The sequence below is a fragment of the Capricornis sumatraensis genome, chromosome 1, assembly GCF_032405125.1.
Source record: "Capricornis sumatraensis isolate serow.1 chromosome 1, serow.2, whole genome shotgun sequence".
Lineage (NCBI taxonomy): Eukaryota > Metazoa > Chordata > Mammalia > Artiodactyla > Bovidae > Capricornis > Capricornis sumatraensis.
Genome location: NC_091069.1, coordinates 50,996,910 through 51,017,851, shown reverse-complemented (window position 1 = coordinate 51,017,851; position 20,942 = coordinate 50,996,910). Strand labels below are relative to the sequence as shown.

Sequence of the window (20,942 nt, the reverse complement as noted above, 5' to 3'; positions counted from 1 at the left end):
GCTTTACTGTGGGTCTCCTCGTACGTCTCCGACAGCTCCTTCTCTCCTTCCTTCCCCGGTTCTCCCTTGATCTACATGAGCAGCTAGCATATCTCAAGGTCCTGCCCCTTGTCCTCAGAAATCTTCTCACTGCCCTCTTTCCTGGAGAGATCTCCTACCCAGGCCTTAGCCATTATCTAGGCATGACCAAGAACGCAAATCCCGCGTCCAGTCTTGTCTCTTGAGGCCCAGGCCCTTCCCTATAGCGACACACTGACCATTGCCAACTAGATGTCCAATCGTCACCCCAAGTATAAAGGAACTCTTCATCTTCCTCCAAAGCTTAGCAGCCTCAGGCCTATGGAGGAACAAGCAGGAGAGAAAACCAGGAAACTGAACTCTCACTTCATCCTCCTGGTTCGCTAGTGAGAAAGTAGAACCCACGAGAAACCCTCATTTGACAAAGAAATGAAGTGTTGCTCCCACAGGCTAGGTGCTTGTTGAGACCACACAGTAAAAACTTGAGGAGTCATTCTGGCTCTGAAGTCCATGTGCTTGCAGCCTCATTCTCTCAGGCACTTCTATTTAAAGATCAAGCCATTCTTGTAATATGTGCTGTTGTTCAGCTGTTCAGTCATGTCTGATTCTGCAAGCCCATGGACTGCAGCATGCCAGGCATCCCTGTCCTTCACTATTTCCCAGAGTTTGCTCAAACTCATGTTCTTTGAGTTAATGATGCCATCCAACCATTTCAACCTCTGTCACTCCGCTTCTCCTCCTGCCCTCAGTCTTTCCCACCAGGAGTAAAGTGATACAGAGGTGGACAGTTTGGATTAAAATCTTGGCTCCAATTCCTTCTAGCTGTGACTTCTAACTGAGCAGGTTGCATAAATGATGAGGGTCTTAGTTTCCTTATTTATAAAACAAGAACAACAGCGGTATCTATAGTGTAGAGTCATTGAGAAAATATAATATATGTAAGGAGCTTAGAATACTATATGGCACAGAGGAGCAATAAACTTTTACAATGAAGTCATTTAAAATAACTCTTTCAAATACTTTGTGTGTGCTTAGTTGCTCCGTCATGTCCAACTCTTTGCAACCCCATGGACTGTAGCCCATCAGGCTGCCCATGGGGATTCTCCAGACAAAATGCTGGAGTGCACTGTCATGCCCTCCAGGGGATCTTCCCAACCCAGGGATCAAACCCAGGTTTCCTGCATTACAGAAGGATTCTGTAGTTCCACTGTTACTCCACCCCCTACCCCATACTCAGGCCATTGTTGTCTCTCATTTGCTCCATCATCAAACTCTAAATAAACCTCCTTTCTTGTACAACTTATTTTTCCCTAACAGACCATTCTTAAAATTCTTCTCAGTTCTTCTGCTCCACTGGTCCAAAACTTTCAATGGCTGTCAAACTACCTCTAATCACCAACTACCAGACAACTTAGAGATACCGCTTATCTTACCTGGTCATTCTCCAATTCTATTTTCATCATTCCTTTCGTAAGATTTGTTAAAGTCCCCGATAGAACTAAACAATGAGTTGCATTTTTTCATCCAACCCTCAGAATTAGGATGTCATTTTCAGCAAGGACAACTTAAAGAAATGTAACTTCATATCCATTCAGTTCAAGTCTCAGTGACCTGCAAAATTCTCTCCAGTCTAACGGCAGTATCTGCCTCTCAATGTCATCTCCCAGGACTCTCCCTAGAAACTCTTGGTTTGAGACGAAGTGGTGCCTGACTACCACATTCCACCTCCATATACGTTCATGGGTGCTATGATATTAATTCTCTTTTGAAAATTGTGGGCCTGCCTGGAGGCTCAGCAGTAAAGAATCCACCTGCAATGCAGGAGACTCAGGTTCCATGAGTCGGGAAAGTCCCCTGGAGAAGGCAATGGTAATACACTCTATATTCTTTCCTGGGAAGTCCCATGGACAGAGGAACCCGGCAGCCTACAGCCCATGGGGTCGCAAAGAGTCAGACATGACTTAGTGACTAAACAACAACACTGAATATTTTAGTACCTTCCTCCCTGTTGCTTGTCTGAAGCCCATGTTGACCCTATGCAGGGCAGACTATCTTCAACTCTCTGTGTACAAGACTCTCTTCTTAAGTCCCATTATTTAATTCCTTGTCATTTATCATCCAGCTTACCCATTTGGCTCTTGTCTTCTTGTCTGACCTTACTATGCATCATTAGTGGGAGGTGTGTGTGTGTGTGTGTGTGTGTGTGTGTGTGTGTGTGTAGTCTCTCTCTTGTGTGTTTGTATGTGTGTTTAACACAGAGACAGAGAGAAACAGAGGGTTAGGAAGAGACCACCAATTAGGACATTTTTCCCACATTTTTGTATCTTCTACTACACCCAGCTGAATGCTTTGCACATAAGTAGTTGATAAATATTTGCCAATTAACAGATTGAGAATTCCATAGACAGAGGAGCCTAGCAGGCTACAGCCCATTAGGTCACAAAGAACTGGATATGACCGAGCAACTTTCACTTTACTCACTTACAAGAACAATGTTTTAAAAAACTTAAAAAAACTAAGGCTTATCCACATGTTATATTTCTGTCTAAAATCCTCTCCTCCATATATCCTTAAATAGTAAAAACGGCAAGCAACCTGAGAAAAGAATCAAGAAGTGACATGAACCCAATAATCCAGCAACTGAATAATTAGTTACTGGATTATCAATGGTTTAGATTTTTCTAAGTTTACTAACAGGAGAAACAAACTTCTTATCCTTCAAATTAGTTACACTCTATGTCTGTGATTTGGAATGTTAAATTATCCACTTAACACAGAAAGTCAATTTATACTTCTCAGAAGCAATTATGACTTAATTGCTGTTATCAACCTAATAAATTACTAGGTGATTTCCACAAACTGGTTATACAGTCAAATTTCATGTCTGATGAAAGAATAATTGTATCAATATTCTGCAAATATGAAAAGGAAATTGGTTCATCGGCCACGAGGGAAATGCATACACCTTGACTGTAAACTCATCTATCTTTTTCTGTCTACTTTTAAGCACACAAATTAAGATGAGAAAGATACATTTTGCCTCTCACAGGAATAATGTGCAATACGTTAATTGCTTTTCAGGAAACACAGCATGGCCTGACAAATATTCTTTGTACTTAATGAGGATGTCATGTTCTTCTCTGAAGTCTGGATTTTGATGTGCATCCATTGATAATACTTTAAATCATACAGAATCTTTGTATAACACTGGAACACAGACATCCGAAAAGGGTTAACCCAACTGAGAAGACAATGGATGCCCTTTGGAACACAATAGAATGTTTATGAAGGAGTGTCATGTCTCCTCTGGGGAAATTGATATGGCCACAGTGCAGAAGGCTGAGAAGAAATTATTGGAGGATAATCTAGTGAGCCACTAAGATCAAAACAGTGAGCATTTTCATTTGTGAATCCTTTCAACAAACGTTTATGCTCACCATATTGATGAAAGTATAAATGAGACCTGGTCTCTGTCCTTCTGGTGCTCACATCTGTAGACACAGAACTGGAAACAGAATAATACACTTACTACTAATATACTCTGTCTAGTAGTAACATAAAAGGGACAGTGGTTTAGTTAAAAGGAAAATTAAAGACAGTTTCAAAAAAATAAAGCACCTTGGTAAGAATGGGCATACATTTATTAGGTTAAAAAAAAGGAAAAGATTTCAAACAAAGAAAGCGTCACAAGAGGGAATGTATGAAAGAAAGAGCAGTTGTACTTCTGAAGAATAATAAACAGTTAATTATGATGGGACATGGAACAGAAGGTGAGAAAAAAGAATCTGAGATAAAAGAGGTAGTCGGGGTCCTAGTGAAGTGATCTGATACCATGCGAAGAACTTTAAACTATATCCTGGAGATGGAATTTCACTGGTTAAGAAAACATAATATCTGATTTGCATTTTGATAAAGCTAGACCATCAGAGGTAATGGGATGAAAGGTGAGCAGGGAGAACAACCAGTGAGCAATGGTTCAGGCCAAAACATGGACCTGAATAAACCGTGGTCATAAAACATGGAGGTGGGAGGGTCCAGCCAACAATTGTAAAAGGAACTGAATTTACAAGAGTTTAAGATTAACAGGAGAGGAAAGTAGGTAAGACTCTCAGCTTTCTGGATTGAATAACCACATTCATAAAGGTCACTGCTGCTGCTAAGTCACTTCAGCCGTGTCTGACTCTGTGTGACCCCAGAAACGGCAGCCTAACAGGCTCCTCTGCCCCTGGGATTCTCCAGGCAAGAACACTGGAGTGGCTTGCCATTTCCTTCTCCAATGCATGAAAGTGAAAAATGAAAGTTCAGTCGCTCAGTTATGTCCAACTCTTTGCGACCCCATGGACTACAGCCTACCAGGCTCTTCCGTCCATGGGATTTTCCAGGCAAGAGTACTGGAGTGGGGTGCCAGTGCCTTTTCCGCATAAAGGTCACACTTTAGTCTGAAATAGGAACTACTAAAAGAAAGGCTAGGCTTGACAGGGGAATAACATTATGTATAGTTTGAGAGCATTTGTATGCTTAGATGTTATCAGACAACCAGATGGTCACCGGTCTGGAGCTCCAGAGAGAAGCTGGGACCAGAGAAACAGGCATGCAGCACATGGGACCCCAACCAGCCAAGCCTGGAGGTCCTTTAGTGAGAACTGAACAGAGTCAAGATAGAACTCTAGAGGGAAAAACACACTTCAGTGGCTGGAAAGAGAAGCAAGCCCAGGAGATGGGAGATGTGAGGGTCAAAGAGGCAGGGGGAAAAAAAGAAAAAGTCAATAGAGTCATTCTAGAAAGTTAAAGGAAATGTAACCTGGAGGAGGAATCAGTTTAAGGAAAGAGATGCCTCAGCATGAAAACAGTTACCTGGGCAATTAAACCTCCACAACTGGCAGGCTTCTAAGGCAGGTGGCTCAATGACTTGATGACTTTTAAATTTATCAAAATCTAAGATATATTGATTTAAACCCAAAGCACATGGAAAGGTCAAATACACATTATTGTTTTTGTTGTTATTGTCAGCAATTTTGCACCATCAATACTTTCTCTCCTTCTTACATGTAAATAGGTTTGAACGGTAAGTATTAATATAAGCCTTTCAACTGAACTGACATACTCATTTTGCCTCCTCTGCTCTCCAGCAGATATTGTCACACATCCCTTCTTTCTCTCATTCGACAAGTGTTTGTGAGCCAGCTATGCACAAGGCCATGTTAAGTACCAGAAGTAAAACTGCTGCCACAATTTTTTAAAATGGGATACCTTTTAAAAGAACATGAATTAAAACACATGCTAGAGAATGAACTACTTCTTTTTACTGTTCATGAAGACTCCATGGGGATGTGCAAAACAGAGAGCTAGTGGGGAGCTGCTGTATAGCAGAGGGAGCTCAGCTTAATGCTCTGGGATGACCTAGGGGGGTGGGATGGGGGTGGGGTGAGGGGGGAGGGAAGCTCCAAAGGGAAGGGGATATTTCTATACGTACAGCTGATTTAGGACTTCCCTGGTAGCTCAGCTGGTGAAGAATTTGCCTGCAATGCAGGAGACCCTGGTTTGATTCCTGGGGGAAGATCTGTCATGTAACTCAGGATTTCCACAGGCTGTGTCAGCAAGATTTCCTGGAGAAGGGATAGGCTACCCATTCCAGTATTCTTGGGCTTCCCTGGTGGCTCAGACAGAATCCACCTGCAATGTGGGAGACCTGGGTTCGATCCCTGAGTTTTGAAGATCCCCTGGTGGAGAGCATGGCAGCCCACTCTAGCATTCTTGCCTGGAGAATCCTCATGGACAGAAGAGCCTTTCGGGCTACAGTCCACGGGGTCACAAAGAGTCAGACACACCTGAGCAACTAAGCACAGCACAGCACAACTGATTCATGTTGTTGTACAGTAGAGACTAACACAACATTGTAAAGTAATCATACTTCAATCAATAAAATAAAACACTAACTACCAAAAAAAAAACCCTTCATGTGGAGAGTCATGCAAGACGAAGTTCTATTACTTCCGAGCAATCTGCCATCTAAGAAAGTGCAGCTCTGTTAGCTTTCTTGCCTGAATAAATGCTATCTATCTATGTTTGCATTCCATGTAGTTGGTATGTTCCTCTTGGCCTCAATTCTTTTTTTTTTTTTTTACTTTTATTTTTTATTTTTTTCCTTTTTTTTTTTTATTAAATTTTAAAATCTTTAATTCTTACATGTGTTCCCAAACATTCTTTTAGGCTCTTTCACTTTTATCTATATTTGCTATGTTCTTTACACCACTAAGACTCCTTCTTGTTCTACTCTGTACCTCCCAATCTCCACCCTCACCAGCATTCAGCAGTATACGAATTACTGGCCACGTCTTCCACCACTCATCTCTATCCCGCACACACAGCCTGTGGAAAGCTGGAGTTACACAGCAGAAGGTCTAAACTGCATGAGTTTAAATCAGTTAAACTATGTGCATGGTTTCACCATAGTTATTTACCTCCTAGAATTCTCTATTCTGCTCTAGTCTGGCAGCAGTTAACTGATAAGAAAATTAGCCTTTGTTTACTGTAACATACAAGGCTGTGCAAAGCAATTAAGTAGAGCACTGCTGCTACTGCGAAGTCACTTTAGTCATGTCCGACTCTGTGTGACCCCATAGACGGCAGCCCACCAGGCTCCCCCATCCCTGGGATTCTCCAAGCAAGAACACTGGAGTGAGCTGCCATTTCCTTCTCCAATGTATGAAAGTGAAAAGTGAAAGTGAAGTCGCTCAGTCGTGTCCGACTCTTGGCGACCCCATGGACTGCAGCCTACCAGGCTCCTCTGTCCATGGGATTTTCCAGGCAAGAGTACTGGAGTGGGGTGCCATTGCCTTCTCCATAAGTAGAGCACAGAGATGGAAAGTTGCTAATGAATTACAAAGGATCTCTCCCCTCTTCCCCCAGCCCATCCCTGTACATAGTCATTGACTCTGAGTGCTGGTTTTAAATTAATCACTCCTTACTTAGGAAAGTAAATAGTGGTCGCTAGGGAGTGATGGTTTTATAATATACAGCAATTATTCTCTGAGAAAATGAATCTATGCACAACTGGTTTTTGCATAATTGTAAATGTATAACCATAAACAAAAAGCATAATGAGCTGAAAATGACAACAAAGAACAAACTGCAGAATTGGGATTGCTGTTGACATTAGCAAAAGATATAGATGGTAAATCAAAGTCACTGGCAATGATTTAGAAAACTGTTTGAAGTTTCTGGGCCAAAGACACACAAGTGGCTTCTATCTTATTTCCCAGCACATGATTCACCAGTAATGAGGCTTGTATTTACATTTTCAAGTATGTGGCAATCTGACCATTAGTTAGTTTTGATTGTAAATATAAAAAATTTTTAGAGTCTACTTTGAGGAATAGGTCCATATTAACTAGATTTACAATATAAACTTTGTTAAAGTAACAAATGTTGAAACATTTTTAACTTACAACCAAATAGGTAAATTTAGATCATTTTCAAAAACAAACAAACAAATTAAGATTAAATTATTTTTATACTGAGAAAGATAATAATACAAAGGCATCCACTTCTCACCAGCGCCATGCTGCTGCTGCTGCTCCTAAGTCGCTTCAGTCGTGTCCGACTCTGGGAGACCCCATAGACGGCAGCCCACCAGGCTCCCCCGTCCCTGGGATTCTCTAGGCAAGAATACTGGAGTGGGTTGCAATTTCCTTCTCTAATGCATAAAAGTGAAAAGTCAAAGTGAAGTCGCTCAGTCGTATCCGACTCTTCATGACCCCAGGGACTGCAGCCTTAGTGTTTATGTCAGCCAGCCTACAAAGTGTTTTTGTATGCTTTATTAAGCCTCACAGCAAACCTCCATGGCCTCATTAGACCATGGGAAATGAAAGCTTCAGTTCAGTTCCGTTCAGTCGCTTTCAGTCTGAAAGCTTACAGACCTGCTTAACCATCAGGGAAGGCCAGGAGGTAATCAAAACAGTCCCACCTGAAACATGAAAACCAATGGCTTCTTTTACTTCCAGGCCAATTAACAGCAGCTGTTTGACGTGCAGTGAGTGGGAACTCTCAAACTCCCTTGTGTCAGTAGACCAGAAGACAGACAGGGAAGCTTCAGGTTTTTCGAAAGACAACTTAGTGGCAATGTGAGAAAATGGGCTGAAGAAGATTAGAAGACTAGAAAGGAAATCACTTAAAAGGTCTTTGTCAAGATGAGACACAAAATTATGGCAGAATCAAGTATCCCAAAATATTTATTAACTATGGATCTCATGTGAAAACTGATTAGCAGGGACATAGGCATTCCCAGCCATCTAATGGAAGAAATAAGACTTGTATTTACGACCATAATGAAATATGGTAAAGCCTAGCAACCATGATAGGTTAAGCGTTTTGGACATTTGCTCTGGAAATTTCAGCTTGAGACAGAACTCTTTGTCTTTAACATTAGCGCTTTCCAAAAACAGAACAAGAAATGGCCACAATGATTTCCTCCCAGCAATGCCCTCCAAAGGCAGAAGGCGCTGCTAGGTGTGTGGAGTAGAGACTTCAGAACCCATGATGAATGAAACTGGATGGCACTGAATACCCTTTCCAACTTCAAAGTTTTGTAGAGTGATGAAGAAAAGAAAATCTTAGTAGGAAATTAGTTTCAAAATGAATGGACTCTGTGGGTCTCTCCCTGTCTCTCTATCAAGGATAAATAGATAGTGTTCTATCATTAAAATGTCGGTTTTTTTTATACTGACCTAATTGAAAAGCAGTTTTTTTTAAACATTTTAAATAATGTTTCTAAAATCAAATTTTATAAAATGATTAAAAGAATGTATCCAATATTATACCATGACCCACTGGGAACAAACTTTATTTAGTGTTTTGTAAACACTAAAATTGAGAATATGTGGGCATGAATTAGTCAGCCTTAAGTAAGTGATTACTTTATGTAACCACCTAGTTTCAAGGACACAGTTTTTCCTAGTAATTGCTGTGAAAAGTCAATATCTGGGAGACTTTGTTGGAACTACAACCTTTGATAAATTAATAATTTTTTGAACTAGGCAAACTAGCAAATTTATAGGTACTCTGGGGGCACCAGATATTGACTACTATGGATTGGGCAGCTATGAATGTTCATCCCATAAAATTACTATCACAATTTTGAGGAGTCAACATTATTACTCCATGCTATAGACTTAGACGCAGAGGCACAGAGGGAAGAGTTTTCGTGTCTGGATTCAGACATAAGCTTGTTTCGTTCACCCTACACCATGCTGTTCCATGGTGCATGAGGGAAGCCAGCATGACCAGGAAGATAAGCAGGGCCTCAGTTACACTCTCACTACATCAGCCACCTGCCCATCTTACTGTCATGCACATCTGCAGGTAACCAGTTCCCTACAGCCTTCACTCAATGCATGTGTACACAGGACATCAGAGGACATTGGGAGAAATGAGCAATGGGACTCAACAGGTTATAGCGAAGCTTCCCAAATACACTGCAGGAGAAGTTCCAGAAGTGTGTTAGGGAATTTGGTTGGTGAAAAATCCAAATGAGTGTTTTTAGGAGCAGGAGGGGTGTGTGTGTGTGTGTGTGTGTGTGTGTGTGTGTGTGTTTACTTCACCACAGAATCAAACTAAATCTTATCCATGAGTACCAAGCACATTGTCATTACTGTATCATAGGAAGCACACGAGAAGGGGGAGGTATAATTCTGGAGGGTTAAGTATAGACAAGCACTTCTAACACAAGAAATCATAAAGAAAAATAAGACTGAGGAAGCAAACATTTTAAATAGATCACACTTTTCACCATTTAAGAGTTCACTAGATAAAAGGACTCACTTGGCTCCCAAATTTTACAGTGTGGTTAATAAATAAATGATAATCAAAATGATATTTGCCATCACACATTTAGACAGTTTAGAATATGATAATCAATTACATCAGTATTCACTATTAGATTTAGTGCTAATTATTTGAAATAAAGATGAGCTCAGATCCAGAGAATCAATGTTCCTAAGAGAGAAAATCATTATCCTGGGGAAAATACAGATTCTCCCATTTCCCCTTGTGAAAAGAAATAAAGCCAGATTGGAAACATAATACTTTTGATTAAAGACGTCAGGGAGGCAAATAAATGAGAATTTGAACCGCAATTTTCAAGAAGGGTATTTCAAATCTCATTCTGTTATTTGCCCAGTGACTTTTTGCAGCTCTATGTTTGCTAATTGAAATGTAGAAGAGAAAATTTAATTGCCTTGGGATATTTCCTTGTTGTAATTATAATAAGACATACTATAAAAGCAAATGATGCTATCAGGAAATACTCTTAGGCTTATTACACCTTAAAAAAGTTAAATTTTCTTGGAAGCAAGAAGATATGAGAGATATCAATATTCCGGAATAAGATTTCTCAATGATAAATGATGAAGCCAGATAAATGGGTCTCTGCTTTCTTTCTCAGGAAGAATACCTTGTCCCAGATGCTGGCTGACTGTCTCATGCTCTGCTAACAGAACCACCCCAAACTCTCCACCTACCCTGAGCATCTCTTGTTATAAACTTACCTGCATCTGTATCTATTTTTACCACCACCCCAGGGCTATAAACTTCAAAAAAGGATTAATGCAACATCCATTGCATAACGTTAGTGTACAGAAAGGTGTCACAAGCAGACTAACAATTCTCCGAGGGCCAACTGCACCTTCTTGCATCCCCTGAGTTTGGGCCACGTAGGATGGATTTAGTCTGTGCTACACTTACAGGTAGAAACTCACTAGACTATGACTTAATATTCTATTTGACCACCAGATGTCAGTGCATAGTAAAGAATGCTAGAAACACCACTGCTTGTTTCTGGCTAGCAAGGCTATTTTGGTGAGTTTAGTTTCCAGAATGAAACCAGGGCAGGTAAATTCAGAAATAGTTCATAGGGAGAAGATATGAGCCTTGCTGGGTCTTCTACCCTCCAGTTACTGATATTATGTCCTAACACATGGGAAAAGTTCTCCACTTTTTTTAAAAGGTGTGAAATAATCTGTTGTTGCTTTTTAAAAGTAAAATAAACACTTAAAAATGCATGCTAATTTGGAGCTCTGGTGGCTCAGACAGTAAAGCATCTGTCTACAAGTGCAGGAGACCCGGGTTCAATCCCTGTGTCTGGAAGATCCCCTGGAGTAGGAAACGGCAATCCACTCCAGTACTATTGCCTGGAAAATCCCATGGACAGAGGAGTCTGGTAGGCTACAGTCCATGGGGTCGCAAAGAGTCGGACACGACTGAGAGACTTCTCTGTCACTTTCACTTAAACCTAAATAGCTTAAACTAAATTAGGAAAATCCTAGATGCTGTAGAATTTGGATTAAAAAAATTAAAAATAAAAATTATCCATAAATTACTAGGTACTTAATAGTCATATTGGTGGGACTGTAAATTAAAAGCCAGGAAAAAAAAAGAAATCAATGCAAGAAAGTTATATTACATAAAAAATCAAATATCCCACAAAGGGCTGAAAGTTCTCAAGATGTCCCCATTGGAATTGAAAAAAATGTTTGTTTGTTTGAATAATTAAATCTTACATTAATTATTTGGATATATGAAAATAAGAAGTATGGTTCTCAAGGTCTATTGATTATGCTCCTTCAACATGGTTCAGATGCATATACTTCTTCCCATTTCTGTTCCCACAATGTATTGACATGCATAACCTCTCACTCTAATCACTCTTGTACACTGCAGCTTTGCTCTTCTCAAATCCATTCTCCACCTTGCAGCCAAAAGTGAAAGTGAAGTCGCTCAGTTGTGTCCGACTCTTTGTGACCCCACGAACTGACTATAGCCTACCAGGCTCCTCGGTCCATGGGATTTTCCAGGCAAGAATACTGGAGTGGGCCGCCATTTCCTTCTCCAGGAGGCCTTCCCAACCCAGGGATTGAACCCAGGTCTCCCGCATTGCAGGCAGACGCTTTACTGTCTGAGCCACCACAGAAGTCCTGAGGGATATGTAAAAACAGAAATCTGACCAGGCGAACCTCCGCTTAGATCACCAGCCACTCCCTAATGCCTCTAGTTTGAAGCTCAGCCCCCTGCATGGCCTACAGGGCTCCAGAAGCTTCCTTCAGCTCCCTGACTTAGCCAGATTTCTCCCTGGGCTCCAGAAGCAAATAGCTTACACATACTTTACCCACCATGCCTCTGCATGCAAGGATGTTCTTTCTGTCTGAGAAACCTTCTCATTCACATTCATCATGTTAATTCCTGCTCATGCACCACCTCTTCCAGGAATTCTTGGATTTCACTCTTCCTAATCTTATCTCTGTCACACACACACAGGTTAGTTTCCTTCTATGCATGTAGGTGTATATGATATGGCAGCATTTAACACTGTAGTAACTATAGCTGTTCAGTAAGCATTTCTCCTTTACACCTTTATGACTGCTCTTACCTCTCCTATACCGAAACCTCATTCCAAGGCCTAGAGCTGCTATCTCAGTAACTTAAGTTCACATATCCTTAGTTACTTACAGGGTTTGAAGTAGTAGCCAGATACCTGAATCCAAGTTCTGCGATCTTACCAAAACCTAGGCTACGTCCAATAGCCATTAAGTGGGAATCGCCTCATAGGAATATAGTAGAGGGCATTTTTAAGTATTAAGCACTTAATACTTAATAAAAGCATTAAAAATTAACACATATAACTGTACAGACATTAAGCTTTCAAAAATATTGGCATGAACTCAGAGAAGCAGAAAATTGCTGAGCTTGCCTGCCTTAGCTTATTAGTACCTAAATTAGAAATCTGAAATTGCTTTCTAAAAGCTAAGCAGTCATGCTTACTGGCTTTCATTTTTATGCATTTGGCCTCCACCTTTGCTAATTGCTTTAGAACACCAGCTACATCTTGCACTTTCCTGCCAGTGTGTTTATAGTGTTCTGATGGGGTCCTCTCCTCTTCTCTCTCCACCCTCACTCTCATGTAAAGAAATACACAGAAAACTTTTTATCTTCTTAGCCAAACATGAGGGTTCCCAGATTTCAGTAGGAATGACTGTACAGAACATCAGAGAAGGAGAGGAGGCCTGGGGTAAACCTTTCTGATAAATAACTATGTTGATTTCCAGAGCAAAAGGGAGGGTTAGAACTGGGAAGGGACTGAACAAGACGCTCAGTAAAATGTCTTCTTCATGGTGGCCTCCCTCCTTGCCTGATGTTGTAGAAATCATGAAGCAATAAAACCCTTTGAGAATCCCTGAGCCAGCCATAATTTTGGTTCATGAGTCCTTAAGGGACCCATACTTGCCCAGGAGCATCCATTTGGGCCTAGTAATAATAATAAGAAATAGCTATTTCCTATTCTAAAAGACAAACAGTGATATTTGGAGAAGGGGATCAAAAGAGAAATTCTACTTCTTCAGATTCATTCAACACAGATCTCTGAGGTCAGGTATGTGGGCCTCTGACTTAAGTGATCTAATAAGCCACTGGAGCTATATTCTAACACTGTATCCCAAACCCAAATCCAGGGTTGCTATTACTATCAGATACCCAGAAACCTCTTCTCCATGGCCCCATTTCAGGAGCTGGTGTCCTGAAATGACTGCTGCCACCTGGAATCCTGCTGCTTCACCTCTTTCTTTGGACTAGATATTCTGGAATATGAGTGCACCCCCTGAGACCAGCACACAGTTGAAGTCACTCTAGGGAGTGAACACTGGAGCACTGGGCATGGAGATGCTCCCTGGGGAGTGACAATTCTCTCCCACTCAGCCCCTTCACCATGCTGGATTATATTCCCTCGCCACCCTCATCCACCTGTAATAAAGGCATCACATCATTTCTCACTTTCACATTCCAACATTTCCATCCACTGAACACCAGATCAGCGAGAAAACTGAAACTAGATCAAGAAAAGAAAATATATTTAAATAGGAGGGAAAAAAAAAAGAAGAAAACATGAGAAAGTAGATGAGAGGTATGAAAAATTAGGCAGAAATACAAGTGACAACTCACATAGAGTATGTATGTCATGATGACATTTCAGCTCAATGTGGTTGTGACCAGACTGTCCTACTTCTCAGGCACAGATTTAAATCTTGCAGGTGAGAAGTAATGCAATGAAAGGGAAAGTATAGTTAATACTATTCAACACCTTCCTCCCTCCAAAGCTGAAGCAGTCAAGAACCAGAGAATAAGAGTGCAAAGGTTCCATGAATGCAGGGTCCCCAAGACCCTCAGACATAGTGGACATATGAGGACATAGAGGAGAGACAGGAGCAGATGACAAGGCTGAAAGAGCTAACAGCCAGTAAGCAGCAAGTAGACTGGAATCACTCCTTCACACTAAGCAAAAAAAAAAAAAAGGTGAATTATGTGAAGATGGTTAATTAGGGTAGTCAATTTTATTTCATTTTCCTTTTTGGTTATAGAATACATTTTTCTACAGGCTGAGGGGACTGAACAAGTGCAGAAGGAGAAAGTGAACATGAAAGAAAATTAGAATTACTAATCAAGCAAATTCCCAAGTGAAATGGGAGAAGAAAGAGGCAAAAATACAACTAGAGCATTTAAGATGAGAGGAATCTGATATTAAGATTAGAGGAATTGTCTGATTTAAAAGAAAATAAAAGAGAAATAGCTATTGATTTTAAAGACTATGCCACGAATGGTGTGAATTTCCATATTTCGAAAGCATCTTTATCTATAAAAGAAAGTTTCAGAAAATAAGATATGATATGTTCTCTTTTCTTTTAAGGAAATTCTGTAGCAATAACTTTTCATTCTCCTCTCTCCCATTCTTGAAAGTTTTCTACTAGTCAGCATTGACATTATAACATGATTTACTTCTGAGCAGTCATTACATTTTTCTAAGCTCTTTCCAGTATCCCCCAGTAGATAGTTTCACTAGATAAAATTCACTACCTCAAACTGCCACATTTTAAATAGAGGCTGACAGTTCCACTGATTAGCAATCATTTTACTTTTTGCTGTTGTATCATTAGAAACTGTCTTAACAGTTTGAAGTTGTTAAAATACCGGGTTTTTCACTTCAGTCTTTTATTGCATAAATTACTACTGCAACTATTCATGTAGACAGGATAAAAGCCAGAAAATCGATCATCAATCATTGAGATCTAATTATAACTACCCAGGTAAAAATCAGTCCTATAATTTTAGATGAAAGCAAAAATACTAATTATCCCCTTGTACTTAATTTAATAAGAAACTCAAAGCCACTTCTGCAACCTACCTCTTGAAAAACTGTTTGACACAATGATGACTATTATTATGAAATGGACTTCAACATCAGGAGACGACTGAAAATGTATTTTCTATATATATGGTTCCTTTTACTTCAGAATCTCCAAGCTGTTTGACTTTTTCAAATTCCTATTACATTGGCAAGCATTAAACCAAGCATCAGGAAGGAATGTTACCAGAAAAGTAAATCACAGGAAGTCTAAGTTTCTCATCCAATGTAATACCAATTTGTTTAATATCTGAGAATAGCATTTAGAATTCAAGACAGATGCCTGTGAATTCTAAATCAATTTCAAGCCAATATGCCTGGGAAATAAAAAATGCTAAAATATTCATTATGTAAATATGGAAGAGAAGTGTATAATTCTGTTACAAAGTAAAGAGCAATAGAACACTATTTTTAGTGAGAAAATTTCAAATATCGTTAAGTGATATCCAGATTTTTTGGTGTAGCATTACACCAGTACTAGCATTATTACTTTTGAGAAGCTGAAATTAATTGCATTTATTAAATAACTGTTTTTAGGGATCCAGACCAAATGGAATTACTATCTAATTCTACCGCTAATTGAGACAGTTCTACATGTTGATTTTTGTCAGCATCTGAGAAACAAAATTTTAGACATTAAATAATGCTTTATGCAATTGACATAGCTTGAGAACTAATAGCCATTTAATAATAGAATATTATTTGGTTAATATACTTAGCTAATAGAATATACAATTACTTAGTTAACATATACTTAATGTAAGAATAAACCACCTAGTAAATATGTATAATGATATATAAAGTTAATAAAACATAATTAGTGAATTAGTTAATATGCCATTTTTTATTTTAAAAAATAACTTCAATTATTATATTCATGTGTTAATTTCCCAAAGCCTTACTTGTCCAGCATGAGGAGATGCCACCCTATTAGAACAGGTGGGAAGTATATCAACATATTTTACTAATATATTTTCCCCATATGGCCTTAAGTTTTTATCTTCTGAGTCTAAAGATATAATACCCAGTGATGCCTTGATTGTTAAATTCACTGTGGCTAAAGACTCCTTTTAATGAAAATCATCGAGATAGAAAGAGAACGGGAAGCTGCAGGCATCACGTTCTTGGGAAGAAGGTGGCAGCAACTGAAGTGTCTGGACTGTCCTTCAAGAGAGGCCTCTATATGTGCACGCCTACATTATTATCAGGTCCTCACTTAGGTTTAACTGTTTACTTTTTTTTTTTTATAAAATAAACTATGATTATACTGCAATTGATCAAAATCTAAATAATCTACCTATTCTTAATTTTTAAAAGCACCATTTCCAAAAAAAAGAGCATCATTTCATGAAAAAATTTTGTATTTGACATTGTACTTTTCTGTTCTGTTTAACTGATGAGACATTTTTCTTCTAATGTACTCACTAAAAATTAATATGGCATTATAATGTGTTAATATCTAAGTGCATGACTTACTCACTTTTGTTTCCTTAAATTATGGGTTCATCGATTCATATTCCAGAAAAACAAACCAACAAAAAACCCTTATCATCACTCTATCAAGTTCCAAAAAGACACCCTCTTAGAATTTTTATAGGGACTGTATGAATCTTACAAAAATTGATAGGGTCAATAGTTTTTCCTACCTCGGACCCTGACATCTTTTACCAAAAAGGAAAACTTACCCCTGGTAAAGGTTTCCCTAGTGGCTCTGATGGTAAAGAATCTGCCTGCAATGTGGGCTACCTAGGTTTTCCCCTGGATCAGGAAGATCCCCAGGAGAAGGGAATGGCAACCCACTACAGTATTCTCGCCTGGAGAATTTCACGGTCAGAGGAGCCTGGCAGGCTACCATCCATGGGGTCACAGAGTTGCACACAACTAAGTGACTTTCACTCACTCATTCACCCCTTAGTAGAGTAATTCAATTTCCTCTCTTATGTCCTCTATATCTGTATTAGGATTATTTCTAGCATCTATAAATAAATAAAATTAAGTATTAAAATAATAATTTTGTAAATTATTTTGTAAATTTAGTAAAATAAAAGTATTGTTTTTACTCTTCATTTTGTAAACAGGATCTCTTTTCCATTATTTCATTTCTCTTTTTTACAGTATGGAAATCTAGTGACTTTTATATGTTTATTTTAAAATTGATAAACTTATTGAAGTGTCTTATTAGTTCTAATGAATTTTATGTTGTCTCCTAAACCTTTGTGAGTACACTACATATTAAGGCCCAATTTCTGGTAAATACTTGAAATTTATTACAATTACTCCTTATAAAATACTTTGGAAACAATATATAGTCTGAGTTCAATATGTATATATATTTCTTTGACTAACTTAAAAAAATAAGAGAAAGAGGAGAGCCATCTATAAAAATAGGGAAGAATTATCTGTGTATGCCTATTATCTGGGTATGTGTGGGTCCTTAGTCAGTCAATGTCCGACTCTTTGCCACTCCATGGACTTCGGGCTCCTCTATCCATGGGATTCTCCAGGCAAGAACATTAGAATGGGTAGCATTTCCCTTCTCCAGGGGATCTTCCACACCCAGGGATCAAACCTGGGTCTACATTTCAGGAGGATTCTTTACTGAGCCACTAGGGAAGCCCTTATCTGTATACAAAGTATTTTAATTATCTCTCCTTTATATCATCCATTTCCATGCCTTTAACAATCATTTCCTCCTGGTCCTCTTTTCTAACAGGCAGTCAGTCATCTCCTGCCAAAAATTCATGTCTACATATCCAAGAGCAAATCATCATTTTTTTCCACAGCTGTTAATAACTGATTTTTCTCCTGTGAATCTCTGTTACATTGTATTTCATCATTTAGAGTCTTGGTTCCTTCTTTGTCCTTTTCCTCCTCTACAGGAAAACGTAACTCTTAAAAGCAGATGCTAACTATCTATAAATGTCTGTAGCTCACCACACATATAGGCTCTCACCGAACATGGGATTCAGAAAATGAAGATCATGGCATCCGGTCCCATCACTTCATGGGAAATAGATGGGGAAACAGTGTCAGACTTCATTTTGGGGGGCTCCAAAATCACTGCAGATGGTGACTGCAGCCACTAAATTAAAAGATGCTTACTCCTTGGAAGAAAAGTTATGACCAACCTAGATAGCATATTAAAAAGCAGAGACATTACTTTACCGACTAAGGTCCGTCTAGTCAAGGCTATGGTTTTTCCTGTGGTCATGTATGGATGTGAGAGTTGGACTGTGAAGAACGCTGAGCGCCGAAGAATTGATGCTTTTGAACTGTGGTACTGGAGAAGACTCTTGAGAGTCCCTTGGACTGCAAGGAGATCCAACCAGTCCATTCTGAAGATCAACCCTGGGATTTCTTTGGAAGGAATGATGCTAAAGCTGAAGCTCCAGTACTTTGGCCACCTCATGCGAAGAGTTGACTCATTGGAAAAGACTCTGATGCTGGGAGGGATTGGGGGAAGGAGGAGATGGGGACGACAGAGGATGAGATGGCTGGATGGCATCACAGACTTGATGGATGTGAGTCTGTGTGAACTCTGGGAGATGGTGATGGACAGGGAGGCCTGGCATGCTGCGATTCATGGGGTTGCAAAGAGTCGGACATGACTGAGTGACTGAACTGAACTGAACATGGGATAAATTCAACTGAATTCCAACTTCTCACAGGGGGGCCATTGCCAGGAGCCAGCGTGAGGAATCCCACCCATGACAAGGTCATGCGGAGAGGCCTGATGGGCAAGGTGAGTCAAGCCTCAGGGTTTCCCCCTGCTATTTCCTGAGCATGTACCCCAAAAATAAGAATCTGCCTGCCTTATTGTATTGTACTTTTCCACTCTTCTGACACTCTCTGGAAAAAGTTAATTCAGGGCTTCAGTCTCCTGTAAAAGAATGTCTCGTCTTAAAACCCCCTCTGATAGCTCTCTAACTTGCCTAACAGGTTCCCCTGGACCTTTTACAGCTTGTGAATTGCTTACAGCCCCCCATCTGTGAGAGGCACAAAGCTTAAAGCATCTTAAAGATACAGAGCCTTTTCTAAAGAGCTAAAAATCATATTGGTGACAGATTTCACTGTTGATTCAATGATTTCTGCCAGGCCTCCATATTCTTTATCTTTTAGGCACCTGGGAGGATGTTAATAAATGTAAATGGGATATGGAAAAAGATATATAATAGTTTTGATGTTAGCAACACTAGACTTTTGAGTTAATTACTTTTCTTTTGTTATAAATCACTATACTCCTTTTACTTATTATAAATTGCTGTATCTTTGCTATGTAAGAATATAATTTAATTTAGTGTTTTCTGAGAGTGGCACCAGACTTTGGGAAGATCAACACAAATAAGTCTTCTGGTTGACAAACCCTTATCAGAAAAACGGCTGTAAAATGTTAATTGGCCCTTTGGTCCAGAAGATGATGTAAATTACCTAAGACAGGTATGCAGAGAGAAAAGCCTGGTTTTGATAAGAGTCTGGGCTGCTAACGCCGCATAACTTTGAGATACCCATTGATCTCTATGTACAACCAAAAAGGTATAAAAGGCCTTTCTGGACAATAGAGGCCAGGCCAGTCATTGGAAGGACTGGGTTTCCCCCGTGTCTCCTCTTCACTCTATTTTCTGGCTGAATTCCCATCTGGGACATGGACGCTCACCATGTCTACTTACTTGCCCCGGCTTCTAAGATCCATGCAAGAAGGAGCCTAAGGTGGGGCACCCCCCCCCCCCACTGCTATTCAAGAGGATGCCGGTGGCCTAACGTAGATGGTGCAAGCTCCTTGTCAGGAACTTTATTGGCTTTCCACGTAAACCAAGTTATTCAGCCTCTTTTCTCCACTTAATTTTTCTACTACACTATTTCTTCCTAATCTAATCTTATATTAATAAATAAATAAGTTTTTCCTCACCTACGCCATTCATGCTTCGAATTACCCTGATCCACCGGGGCTGGACCCCAGCAGGCCATATCCTGACCCAGGAGTGGTGAGAACTGTTAGCCTGGACCATTGATGACAGGCATCCTTCCAGCTCATTTTGTTGCCTTGAATATACCCAGGCTTACTGAGCCCTCCTTCCACTGCTTCCCTCTTTGGGACACACCCCTAGAAACAGCAGGTTCAGAATGTGAGTCATTCATGGGACTAGCAGAGGTGCCACCTGGGGCGGGGCGAGGCAGTGCTGATGCTAGGAAGACCGGGATCCTGGATAGGACGAGAGGACAATGGAGTTTGCTCACCAGGGACTGAAAAATCAAGAAATTGAGAGCAATCCTTTACTCAGACACAACACATGGGTACTGTACACCTACAGTGCCTAGGACGTTTGCCTCTTCAATAATGAAGTGCTGTGTGCTTACTCGCTCAGTCGTATCTGACTCTTTGGGACCCTTTGGACTGTGGCCTGCTGGGTTCCTCCCCTAGGGGATCTTCCTGACCTGACCCAGGGATCAAACCTGCACATCTCCTGCACTGTAGGCGGATTCCTTACTCACTGTGCCAGAGGGGAAACCCTGAATAATGAAGATAAACTTACAAATTATAAACTGTCCTTACTGTAACAGTAAGGAAAGTTACAGTATTGAGGGTTTCTGCTTGAATACGATCAGGTTCTTAAATATAGTTGTCAGTTCCTTCAAAGACCAGTACTAGGTTCCACCAAGATGTCAGATTCCCAACAGTGACATATCATGTAGCTTATCTTAC

The 20,942-nt window shown here is 39.9% G+C and overlaps 1 protein-coding gene across 5 annotated transcripts in view; it reads right to left on the bottom strand.

The window, feature by feature from the left end:
- Positions 1–20,942, bottom strand: part of CTNNA2 (catenin alpha 2) — a 1,217,480-nt gene that overhangs the window by 881,460 nt on the left and 315,078 nt on the right. The window lies entirely within an intron of this gene.